The 13,883-nt window shown below is 38.5% G+C and overlaps 1 long non-coding RNA gene across 1 annotated transcript in view; it reads left to right on the top strand.

Moving 5' to 3' along the window:
* Positions 1–13,591, top strand: part of LOC138006975 (uncharacterized) — a 72,256-nt gene extending 58,665 nt beyond the window's left edge. Inside the window, exon 4 of the long non-coding RNA XR_011123969.1 lies at positions 13,538–13,591. This is a non-coding gene — a long non-coding RNA (uncharacterized lncRNA). The remainder of the gene's footprint in view (positions 1–13,537) is intronic.
* The last annotated feature ends 292 nt before the right edge of the window (positions 13,592–13,883 follow it).

Raw genomic sequence — 13,883 nt, 5'->3', positions numbered from 1 at the left:
AGACAGACAACGTAAGATTTCTATTGCTTTATTACTTCCGAAAAAGTATTATGGAGTCGCGGATTACAAAGTTTACGCACGCACCATGGTGAAGGTAACATACATACTTACATAAAATCAATTTCATCTCGAATTTCAGAGTAAATGCAAGAGTAAATACCTTCGAGACATTACATTTACAGCTAAAATATGTCCTTGACCTTAGAATCGCCACAGAAAACACAAAAGGTACACAAAAGGCAGACCTTTTCAAGATGCATGTCACGCTTCGACGAACACTTACTCAAGGTCTCACAATTTTCCGATTTGGCCTCTAAATCTCAAGTACGGCCAAACAGAATATTTTGAAGTGGTCAAACGATGAAGCGATAACTTACTAGCGAGAGACGCGAAGATTAAGAGCGAAAAGGACATTTAAAATGCCGCAAACACCGGAGCCTACGGGATTAAAACAGTCTTATTTTCTCTCAATTTAATTGTTTAGAGGGTCCTACGGGGAACGGATCTGTACAGTTTCTTATATTAACATCTCTTCAGATCTATGCAGTAAGACTTTGAAGACTTATGTCACGGTTTTAAGGCACACTCCCTTCTCCCTTTTCATAGTGGTTCTCCCATCTCCCCATATTTTGACGTACTTTCTCCTTCCTCCCATTATTTTTCTGGCCGTTTCTCCCTCCTCCCTAAACCGTTCCTCTCCCCTCTAGCAACATTTTCCATAGATTTGTCTAAAGCCTTTGACAGCCTACGGCATGCACTTCTTCTTGCTAAACTAAGGGCCTACGGTTCGAACCACCATACATGTCATCTTTTAAAAGATTACTTGCAGGATAGAGAGCAAAGAGTGAAAATCGGCGACACATACTCTCCTTGGTTACGTGTTAAACGAGGAGTTCCTCAGGGGAGCAGTCTTGGTCCACTTTTATTTAATATTTTTATTAATGATCTTTTCCTCTTTGTTAAATATCTATGCAGACGATCAGCAAATCTATGATTCACATGAGGACCTGGCAGCACTCCATCTTACAGTGCAAATTGAACTTGACAATGCAGTTCACTGGTACAAGATAAACGGATTGAAGCTAATCCTGAAAAACTTCAAGTAATGATCCTTGGAGAAACTAGCCGTAAATACAATTTTAAAGTAGGTGATATTGAAATTAAGAAAAAAGATCAAATTAACTTATTAGGGGTTAACTTAGACAGCAAATTAACGTTTAGTAAACATGTTTTCGACATCTGTGATCGTGTTAACAACCAGCTTAAGGTTATTAAGCGTTTCAGAAATATTGTATCCAGTAATTATACTAAAACTAGGTTGTATAAAGCTTTCATCATGCCGTATTTTCTATATTGTAGTAATGTATGGGCCATTAGATTACCCAGTGTGCTTCCCTTGTCGACTTGACAAATTGTCAACACCTCAGTCAATATCGCGGAATGCGAGATATGATGGGAAAAATCATGGCGATGTGTAGCGGCCACAATCCTCACTGAAGTGTTAGTAAATGATAAAAGAGAAAAGGTAAACGAGGGAAGACTAGGAGTTGGATAACGAGGCGTGAACAGAAAGGATACTTTAATAACATCATAAAGGATCTGATGATAGAACGATTTACGAACTGATCACAGAGCGTCCTCTTTATTCGCCATCCATTCTCGCGATCCGCGGCGCTGGCCAAGAAGATCGCAGCTGTGGGAAAGAGAATGTTCGCCATCTTGAAAACAGTGGCGAGAAGCACACGCGCGTCAAACGTGTTTCATGTTGCTGTCCAAGCGCGTAGAACATCGTTAACCAAACACGAGAACAAAACAAACGTTTTACAGTTTCAATGTTTTTCTGAATGTTTGACAGCCAAATTTACCCAACTCAATAAAACACGTTAAAGCACTACCAAACAGAGTGACCAAAAGGCTGTGGTCACCCTCGCAAGACTTCGCCTGTTTGGACAGGGCTTAACGTATTTTGCATATGCATTAGGCCAATAATAAACAATTATAAATTGGATGAGGTTTTTGTGATATCTAGAATAATAAAGGGTGAGGTAGGAGTTATCGGCTGAGGCTGATAACCCTTACCGGATATCACAAAAACAGAATGTAATAATTGTTTTATTACACATTGAACAAAAAAAAATGATCACAACTGTGACTGGAGCTGATAATATATTTCTAAAAATATCCAAATCAGCGGCACAGAGTTCGACTGAAAAAACATTCTAAGCCTTAGACAATATGTGAAAAATTGAAAAAAAGCTGGTTGAAAAAGTAAATAGCGATAAATAGGCCTAACTGAAGAAGTCATATTTTTGCTTCTTCACTGACGGCACGCAACAGAAAGCGCGCGAAGTTGACATGATTACCCTTACAAATAATGCACCGAGGTCATACATGGGATGATTACCCGTGACCTTGAGTGTCCTTGACATGATTATTGTATAATTTGCAGCTTGATGGCGTCACAGGCGCTGATTTCGAAAATTCCCTCTACGCTTTCGGCCAATCAGAAAAGAAATAGTGACTTCAATGTATAATAATAACAATAATTTTCTCATTGAAGTGTCGATCTCCTTTTCCAAGATTTCAAGTGGTTGGAATTACGTTTTTTTTTCAACGAGGGTCATAGAGGTGTGTCGTTTGATAAGCAAATTTGGGAAGCTACCCTTCATCAAGTAAAATTTTACCACTCTTGGCAATGGTTTTCACTGATTTGTTGACACAGGCATCGCCCCTTGTGATTAATTACTTTATAAACAGACGTGTCGATTCATATATTTGCCGCCTGTATTTTCCCCTTGTGAAAGATTTGTTAATTAAAAGCCAGAATATGTCCATTCTTTGATTGCACTCTCGTGAGATGACAGCCATGTTGGTGCCAAAACAGAAGAAAAATGTAGCTCACGTTTTGCATAACAATAGGGTCAAATTCCAAAAAGACTTTTCTGCTTTTGTTATTTCCACCAACATGGCTGCCGTGACGTCAAGTGCTATCAAGGTTCAAAAGCAGGTGTATAGGCCACTTCGGAAAATACCATAATACTCTTTGTTTGTCCCCCCAAATTTTGCATAGGCATTTATTTTGTTTTCTCTTGGGACCATTGTAAGTCCCAAGAGAAACTGGAAACAATGTTTATGCAAAATTTGGAGGGACAAACAAAGATTGATATGGTATTTTCCAAAGTGGTCTATTGACAGTCTTCTTGCATAAAGAGACAAACAAATCCGGCGTTAATTGAGTTTTTTTGAATTTTTTTCCACTGTATTATTTTAAACAATTTTTTAAAGGGAATTTGTAAATTAAAATTTGCAAATGAAGATTGTAAAACGAACAAAAAGAGAATACGATTATGGTTTCTTTGAATCGTATGTAAAATATGAAGCAATTGCAACTTCTTAATTACACTCGAGCTGAGATTTGCCTGGCGAACATTAACGACAAGCTCAATTAAGCTGAATTTTGGAGTTTTTATCCGACAAACTCTGTGTTACACTGATGAATTTTTGTTGACTATAAAAGTAGACTGCACTAATAACAGTTTAATAGTCATAGTTATCTGTCAGCCAAATTACAATTCTTTCATTGCACAAAGACTGAGGCCAATTCCAACTTCATTGCTCGAACTGTTACTTCCAGGCATTTTGCACTACACGTTTAAAAAAACTTTCATGAAGTATACTTAATGTTTGCATTAATAGGCTTGAACAGTTTAGAATAACATAAGGCTGTAGTCGCCAAATTAAAATAACAATAATAAAAAGTAATTGAGCCTCGGCCTAAAATTCCATCCAGAAAAGATAGTGACTGGCGACCGATACACCGTTAATTTTAATAGTATTGCAATGGACTGCGTTTCATCCGTGAAACTGTATGTAGTGAAGGCCGAGATATAAACAGATTCGTCAAACTAAAGAATAACACACTTAATTTAATTCACAAACACGCCATGCTTCTCCACTTCTGTACATTATGTAGCAATCACCTATCTCTTAAGCTAAACACTACATTCCCTTCCTTTGTGAAAACAGAACTCAACTTATGACAAGCAATAAAATGTTCAAAACGCTTAACACAGTCTATTGTCCCGAGTTTCATAAACAATCTCAACAGTCTCAAAACTTGCTTTTTTTCTAACAGTCTCAACAGTCTTTTTAAAACTATTCACTTTTCCAGAACAAAGTCCTTAAACTTAGCTGGCATCCGCATAGTTCGGTTTGGCCTTCTCCGTGGCTCTGTGGTTTCTGAGGTTTCTGAGGTACCTATAGGTAAGGGTGAGATCATCGGACTTGCTGGGGTTTAAGCTCCCACATAGTTCTCCGGCTTCTCTGGGGCTTTATAAGGTTTAACAAAAGAACTTTTTCTCCGCTGTACTACACCTTCGGTTGATTTCAAGGTTAGTTCTTGTCCCTCATTTGTCTGATCAGTGTAAGGCTCAGTCTCAAAGTTGGGAGTTAACTTTCCGGATGACTTGCTGTTCTTGACAAGGACTTTATCTTTAGGAGTGATAGTGTTACCAAGAGCGTGTCGCCGTTTGTCAGCATACACTTTGCCAGCAAGCTTCTGATTCCAGTCGCGATCTCTGATGCCTTCATCCAGAACACTCTTATTGGGACGTAGTTCCGGTAACTCGGTTTTAAGTTCTCTTCCAAGCATTAGAATTGCTGGGGTTGCTCCTGTACTGCTGTGGGCTGTTTGCTCTGTATGGTAACAGGAATTTGTTCAATTCTTCTTTCCACTTTTCCCTTCTGCTTCAGCTATTTTTAGTGACTTCAACAACGTTCGGTTCTGGCGCTCTACTTCCCCATTTGCTTGGGGCCAGAGGGGTGTGGATTTTCCATGTTCAATCCCATGTTCAGTTAGAAAAGCTTCAAATTCTTCGGATACAAATTGAGGAGCATTATCCGACTTAAGACTGATTGAGTAGCCATACCGTGTAAATATGGCCGTTAGCGCTTCAATCATCTTTTAAGAGGTGGTTGTGCGCATGACAACTATTTCAAAGAAACGGCTGTAGTAATCTACTACTACAAGTAGGTTTTCGCCAGAAGGAAATGGATCTAAGACATCGATGGCTACATCTTGCCACGGTCCGGAAGGTGGTTCTACGCGCTGCATTGATTCAGGTGGACAAAATTCTCCCACTACTTGGCATCCCGGGCAGCTTCTGCAAACTTTCTCCGCATCAAAGTCTATTTTGGGCCACCAATCTTTCGTTCTCAACTGGGTTTTTATCTTTATAATACCTTGATGCCCCTCTTGTGCTAAAAGCAGTACTTCATGACTAACTTTCCTATTGCGCAAAGTTCATTCTTCACACTAAGGTAATGAGGCATTTTGATTTGCCACCAGTCACCACTTTGTAGGTAGTATCTAACACTACACAGTTCAGGATCATTTTCTGGATCTCTTTCAACTTCTGTTGCAGTCATAGCCATTGGTGTACTTTCTTGTACAACAACTCTAACAAAGTCAGCTTCCTTGCTACTGGGATCTTTCTGATAGATAGAATTTAACCTTGAAAGGGCGTCAGCGATGTTGGTCTTACCAGGACGGTTAATCACTTTGAAATTCTACCCCAGCAAACGAAGGACCCATCGTTCTATTCGTGCAGACGGCTTAGAGGACGTGTTATAGACGTACTTCAGAGGTTTATGATCGGTCTCTAGTTCAAATTCTCCACCATAAATATACAGCTTGAACCTCTCGCAAGCCCATGCCAACGCAAGATCTTCCTTTTCAGTGTGGGAATAGCGCCTTTCCACGTCGGTAAGATTTCGTGATGCATAGGAGATCACCCTCCACATGCCATCTTGTAGCTGAGTGAGAACAGCTCCTATACCTGTGGGACCTGCGTCGGCTACTATTCGCGTTCTGCATTCATTCTTGAAGTAGGCGAGTGTATCTGCTTGGGTTAGCAGATCTTTCAACTTCCGGAAGGATTTCTCTTAAGCGTCTCCCCATATGAAATATTGATCCCTTCTTGTAAGAAGCGGTTCGGCGACCTGGGTGTAATCTGGCAGGAACTTAGCACAGTATTGTACTAGCCCTAAAAGCGATCTGACTTCTGCGGTATTCTGTGGTGGCTTGGCATTTTGAATTGCAGACACCTCTTCACTTGGTGAAATTCCTTGTTTGCTCAAGTCATGTCCAAGGAACGTTAATTTTGGAAGTCTGAACTGGCACTTCTTCTCATTCAAGGTCAATCCACACTTTCTGAGACGGCACAGAACATCTAGCAGATTCTCATCATGTTCCTGGATTCCACATCCGTGGATGCTTAAGTCTTCAACAATATTTTTAATTCCTTTGCAGCCAATCAGAGCATCTTTGAAAATCTTCTGATATTTCTCTGGAGCTGAGGTTATTCCAAACATTAACCTCTTGTAACGAAAAAGACCCCTGTGTGTAATGAAGGTAGTAATCTGACGTGATTCTGCATAGAGCTCTACTTGATGGAAGCCCCATTTCAAGTCCAATTTACTGAAAACAGTAGACCCATTTAAATCGTGCAGGACTTCCTCGTTGGTAGGAATAGGGTGGCTCTCCCTTTAAATTGCTTCATTAGCTCTTCTCATATCGACACAGATGCGAATATCCCCATCTGGTTTCGGGACAACCACAAGAGGTGAAACCCATCCTGTAGGGCCGTTGGGTACTTCTTCGATTATGTCTTCCTTTAGTAATGCATCTAATTCCTTGTCGACTTTCTCTCTTAGACCAAATGGTAATCTTCTAACAGGTTGTGCAACAGGTTTTACATCTTTGTCCACATGTAATTTCAGTTGGTAATCTTTCAATTTACCCACTCCCGTGAAAACATCAGGAAAGTTCTTAACAATGTCCACAGATGTCCCTTCACTTGTGATAGAGTATGCTTGGGGTGAGTTAGGAGGGTCAACTCTTAGCACGTTCAATTTCTCTATCGTATCCCTTCCAAGCAAAGCTCTGCCATGGCTTTCCGCAGCGGTAAACGCGGCTACACACCTCTCTCCAGACGCCGCACAATAAACTTCACTCTCAAATGTTCCAACTACCTCAATGGGTTCACTGTGGCCCGTAAGCAAACAGCTTCCTTTCGCACCTTTGGAATCTGCATTTCACACCTTCCTGTTTTAAACTTTCCCACGTGTCATGATCCACAATATTGCATGTTGCTCCTGAGTTAATAAAGAAATCCTTAAGCTGCACACCCCCAATGCACAAATCAGCAACTCCACTCAAGTCACCGCCACATTTTACAACAAAAGCATAATAATCTTCTTCTGGCTCCTCTGGAATTTGATTAGCACCATCTGAACGCAATTTTTCACCTGGGCGTTTCTTTTCTACTTAAGGTCGGCAGCAGGCTGCAAAATGACCAAGGAGACCACATTTGTTACAGGCTTTTCTGAGTGCTGGACAACTCCTGTCTCGTTCAGAATGACCAGTTCTGCAACAACGGGTGCATTTCCTTTCTTTCAAAACCCTCTTTTCTTCTTTCCTCCTCTCTCCTTTTCTTTCCTTTAATGATCTTTTTGAAACATTCTGTTAACTCGCTCAAGACCTCCCATGGACTGCATTTGAGTGTTGACCGCCTCATGGACTCGTGCAGTTTCCTGTAGCACTGTCAAGGTTGCATCACTCGCTTTTTCGATAAATTTTCGACGAAGTCTTGAATCTTTACATTTTTCAATGATCTGGTCTCGGATGGCTTCATCCGCATTAGCAAAATCACAAGATATGGCTTTCTGGTGTAGTCGGCAAACAAACTGATCGATGGTTTCTCCTTCTGTCTGTTGCATCTGGCGAAATACGTGTCGCTCAAATGTGACGTTGACTTTTGGCGTGAAATAGTTATCCAGAGCTGCTAAACAATTGTTAAATGTAGTTTCGTTATCCTCAGGTACTAAAGTGGAGTAAATCTCTTGTAACTCCATACCTCTCGAATGTAACAGCAATGCTATTTTCTGACCTTCATTGGTTACTCCTTTCGAGGCCACATAAAGGTTAAGGCACGTTTCCATCGTTTCCATCGAACAAAAAGTGAATTTGGCTCTCCTTTTGAGGTAGGCCGTGGATGTCTAAGACTTGTTTCACAGTCGCTCCGCCAGGATCAGTGGGAGTCGTTGATGTGGTCAACGCTGACATTCCGGTTGTTTGGACGAAATAACCGCGCAAATTTTGATCCGCAACCACTTTGGTATTCCACTTATCACCGCCCTCGTCACCAAATGTCTCTTAAGCTAAACACCACAATTTAAAATGCTGTGAGTTAATTGATGATGATTTTACTGAACTATATTTTCTACCTAGAAACTAGATTTGAAATAAGATTTACGGTTTAACAGTTTTGTCCTCTAGTGCGACTTGGCCCTTAGTCGAACTTGCTTATCTACCAAAGTAATTGTAACAGACAAGCAAAATATCGATGACAGATTGTCGTATGTCCCTCATCTTCCAGCAGTAAATTAATGGATTCAGAGATGAATTGAGCAGCACCAAAGTCCAAAAGTAACTTTTGAAAGGGAGTATGGTCTTGGTAGGTCTATACTTTATCAGAACAATATTAATGCAGATGTTAGGTAAGTAACAAACTACGAAGACCAAGTAGACGCAAAATGTGCTTCCTGCTAATTTAAAGCGCCTCGCAGCATTTGCTCTTTCTCTCCCATTCTGCTCTCGAACTTGCAGCACTTGAATTTGCTTTCGGTGCCGTCTAACTGTTAAATAGATTTTGCAATAAAGAATCGAGATGATTATGAGGCAAAGTATTGCACAAACTGTTTGAATTGTTAATGAACTTGCATTTTCCTCCAGCGTGAACCACAAACCAACAGTCGCGGAGAGAGATGCACTGACCAAGAACAATAAGATCACCACAAAAACCGCACGATTATGAGTCACAATTTCTTGATATCTGAGGTGAAAAGTAATTGCTAAGAATCTGTCAACTGTTAAAGCCAACACACTAAGGAACGAGGCGTAGAATAAGAAATCACTAGTGAATACAAATACCGTAAAGTTCGTCTGCTGTGTAGTTGTGCTGTTTTGCGACCATGCAATCAAAACTGCGACATATAAAGGGTGGACAATCAACCCAACACAAAGATCAGAAACAGCCAAGCTCAAGTGAAAGGCTTTTAATGGCTTTGGTAACGAAGAAGTTCGCCTTATCGCTTGAATTGTAATACTGTTCAAAATGGTCGCTGTCAAACATAGAAGAGCGTTGAAGACTCCATTAGCAATGAACACGTAGTAAAATTCATCGGCCCGTCTGTTCATCGCCGAAATGATACGATATGAAACGATTGAAGCAACAACGTATTCAAGTTAGTGCTTTGGAGGTGAGGATCTCAGAATGATGTTATCCTTGGCTGTTGGAGCAGTGGTTAAGTTTAACTTTTCCGTTTCAATCATAACATTCATCAATTAAGGACTGTAATTACATGCTCGTACTGTCAGTTGATCGTAAAGTTTGGTCTTGGAAGCAACAGAAAAATTGAATTGATGATTTGAATTATAAAGTTTTTAATGACGACAAGTATTTCAAAGGACTTTAAATTAATTTTGAGTGACATGTCAAAATAGTCCAGAGGCACAATAAATCAATTTGAAATATTTTCTAAAACACAGTTTACAACGGCCAGCGTCATGCAATTAAAAAATGCAAAATTATTTCTTAACTTTCAGGCTACCGTGTTTTGCCTGGCACTCACTTTTCTCAACAGCAACGGTGAATTGGTTCTTTTCTGATTTTAAAGCAAACCATTTTTAAGTTTTATACTGATCGAACTCGATAACTGAGGAATAAAACTCAACAGCTAGTACACCTTCGAACATCTGCTTTCCTAATTCTCAGGTTAAACATGAAACGTTAGTGATGTATTGGTGTATTTGTTAATTTAAACACAGGCAAATTATTTCTTAACTTTCAGCTACGTTCAGCAAACTATTTCTTACCTTTCAGGCTACCGAAATGCACTTCTTTTGCCTGTCATACACTTTTCTCAACAGCAACGGTGAATTGGTTCTTTTCTGATTTTAAAGCAAACCAATTTTAAGTTTTATACTTATGGAACTCGATAACTGAGGAATAAAACTCAACAGCTAGTACACCTTCGAACATCTGCTTTCCTAATTCTCAGGTTAAACATGAAACTTTAGTGATGTATTGGTGTATTTGTTAATTTAAACACAGGCAAATTATTTCTTAACTTTCAGCTACGGTGATGCAACTTGTTTTGCCTGGCATACACTTTTCTCAACAGCAACGGTGAATTGGTTCTTTTCTGATTTTAAAACAAACCATTTTTAAGTTTTATACTTATGGAACTCGATAACTGAGGAATAAAAATCAACAGCTAGTACACCTTCGAACATCTCATGACATCTGCCTCCCTAATTCTCAGGTTAAACATGAAACGTTAGTGATGTATTGTAGTATTTGTTAATTTAAACACAGGCAAATTATTTCTTAACTTTCAGGCTACCGAGATGCACTTGTTTTGCCTCTCATACACTTTTCTCAACAGCAACGGTGAATTGGTTCTTTTCTGATTTTAAAACAAACCTTTTTAAGTTTTATACTTATGGAACTCGATAACTGAGGAATAAAACTCAACAGCTAGTACACCTTCGAACGTCTGCTTCCCTAATTCTCAGGTTAAACATGAAACGTTCAGTAGTGATGTATTGGTGTATTTCTTAATTTAAACACAAATTATTTCTTAACTTTCAGGCTACCGAGATGCATTTTGTTTTGCCTGTCATACACTTTTCTCAACAGCAACGGTGAATTAGTTCTTTTCTGATTTTAAAGCAAACCATTTTTAAGTTTTATACTTATGGAACTCGATAACTGAGGAATAAAACTCAACAGCTAGTACACCTTCGAACATCTCATGACATCTGCCTCCCTAATTCGTAGGTTAAACATGAAACGTTAGTGATGTATTGGTGTATTTGTTAATTTAAACACAGGCAAATTATTTCTTAACTTTCAGCTACGGTGATGCAACTTGTTTTGCCTGGCATACACTTTTCTCAACAGCAACGGTGAATTGGTTTTTCTTTTATTTTAAAGCAAACCATTTTAAACTTATATACTTATGGAACTCGATAACTGAGGAATAAAACTCAACAGCTAGTACACCTTCGAACGTCTGCTTCCCCAATTCTTAGGTTAAACATGAAACGTTCAGTAGTGATCTACTGGTGTATTTGTTACTTTAAACACAAATTATTTCTTAACTTTCAGGCTACCGATATGCAACTTGTTTTGCCTGTCATACACTTTTCTCAACTGCAACGGTGAATTGGTTCTTTTCTGATTTTAAAGCAAACCATTTTAAGTTTTATACTTATGCAACTGGATAACAGACGAATAAAACTCAACAGCTAATACACCTTCGAACGTCTCATGACATCTGCCTCCCTAATTCTCAGGTTAAACATGAAACGTTAGTGATGTATTGGTGTATTTGTTAATTTAAACACAGGCAAATTATTTCTTAACTTTCAGCTACCCAGATGCAACTTGTTTTGCCTGGCATACACTTTTCTCAACAGCAACGGTGAATTGGTTCTTTTCTGATTTTAAAACAAACCTTTTTAAGTTTTATACTTATGGAACTCGATAACTGAGGAATAAAACTCAAGAGCTAGTACACCTTCGAACGTCTGCTTCCCTAATTCTCAGGTTAAACATGAAACGTTCAGTAGTGATGTATTGGTGTATTTCTTAATTTAAACACAAATTATTTCTTAACTTTCAGGCTACCGAGATGCATTTTGTTTTGCCTGTCATACACTTTTCTCAACAGCAACGGTGAATTGGTTCTTTTCTGATTTTAAAGCAAAACATTTTTAACTTTTACACCTATGGAACTCGATAACTGAGGAATAAAACTCAACAGCTAGTACACCTTCGAACATCTGCTTCCCTAATTCTCAGGTTAAACATGAAACGTTAGTGATGTATTGGTGTATTTGCTGAATTTAAAATCAGGGAAATTATTTCTTAACTTTCAGCTACCGAGATGCAACTTGTTTTGCATGGCATACACTTTTCTCAACAGCAACGGTGAATTGGTTCTTTTCTGATTTTATAGCAAACCATTTTTAAGTTTTATACTTATGGAACTCGATAACTGAGGAATAAAACTCAACAGCTAGTACATCTTCGAACGTCTGCTTCCCTAATTCTCAGGTTAAACATGAAACGTTAGTGATGTATTGGTGTATTTGTTGAATTTCAACACAGGCAAATTATTTCTTAACTTTCAGCTACCGAGATGCAACTTGTTTTGCCTGGCATACACTTTTCTCAACAGCAACAGTGAATTGGTTTTTTTCTGATTTTAAAACAAACCATTTTTAAGTTGTACACTTATGGAACTCGATAACTGAGGACTAAAACTCAACAGCTAGCACACCTTCGAACATCTGCTTCCCTAATTCTCAGGTGAAACATGAAACGTTAGTGGAGTATTGGTGTATTTGTTAATTTAAACAAAGGCAAATTATTTCTTAACTTTCAGACTACCGAGATGCACTTGTTTTGCCTGTCATACACTTTTCTTAACAGCAACGGTGAATTGGTTCTTTTCTGATTTTAAAACAAACCTTTTTAAGTTTTATACTTATGGAAGTCGATAACTGAGGAATAAAATTCAACAGCTAGTACACCTTCGAACGTCTGCTTCCCTAATTCTCAGGTTAAACATGAAACGTTCAGTAGTGATGTATTGGTGTATTTCTTAATTTAAACACAAATTATTTCTTAACTTTCAGGCTACCGAGATGCATTTTGTTTTGCCTGTCATACACTTTTCTCAACAGCAACGGTGAATTGGTTCTTTTCTGATTTTAAAGCAAAACATTTTTAACTTTTACACCTATGGAACTCGATAACTGAGGAATAAAACTCAACAGCTAGTACACCTTCGAACATCTGCTTCCCTAATTCTCAGGTTAAACATGAAACGTTAGTGATGTATTGGTGTATTTGTTACTTTAAACACAGGCAAATTATTTCTTAACTTTCAGCTACCCAGATGCAACTTGTTTTGCCTGGCATACACTTTTCTCAACAGCAACGGTGAATTGGTTCTTTTCTGATTTTAAAGCAAACCTTTTTAAGTTTTATACTTGTGGAACTCGATAACTGAGGAATAAAACTCAACAGCTATTATACCTTCGAATGTCTGCTTCCCTAATTGTCCGGTTAAACATGAAACGTTAGTGATGTATTGGTGTATTTGTTGAATTTAAACACGTACAGGCAAATTATTTCTGAACTTTCAGGCTACCGAGATGCAACGTGTTTTGCCTGGCATACACTTTTCTCAACAGCAACGGTGAATTGGTTCTTTTCTGATTTTAAAGCAAACCATTTTTAAGTTGTACACTTATGGAACTCGATAACTGAGGACTAAAACTCAACAGCTAGTACACCTTCGAACGTCTGCTTTCCCAATTCTCAGGTTAAACATGAAACGTTCAGTAGTGATGTATTGGTGTATTTGTTAATTTAAACACAAATTATTTCCTAACTTTCAGGCTACCGAGATGCAACTTGTTTTGCCTGTCATACACTTTTCTCAACAGCAACGGTGAATTGGTTCTTTTCTGTTTTTAAAGCAAACCATTTTTAAGTTGTATACTTATGGAACTCAATAACTGACGACTAAAACTCAACAGCTAGTACACCTTCGAACGTCTGCTCAGGTTAAACATGAATGTATTGGTGTATTTGTTAATTTAAACACAAATTATTTCCTAACTTTCAGGCTACCGAGATGCAACTTGTTTTGCCTGGCATACACTTTTCTCAACAGCAACGGTGAATTGGTTCTTTTCTGATTTTAAAACAAACCATTTTTAAGTTTTACACTTACGGAACTCG

This window comes from Montipora foliosa, chromosome 6 (assembly GCF_036669935.1).
Source record: "Montipora foliosa isolate CH-2021 chromosome 6, ASM3666993v2, whole genome shotgun sequence".
Classification (NCBI taxonomy): domain Eukaryota; kingdom Metazoa; phylum Cnidaria; class Anthozoa; order Scleractinia; family Acroporidae; genus Montipora; species Montipora foliosa.
This window is presented reverse-complemented; position numbering and strand designations above follow the sequence as displayed.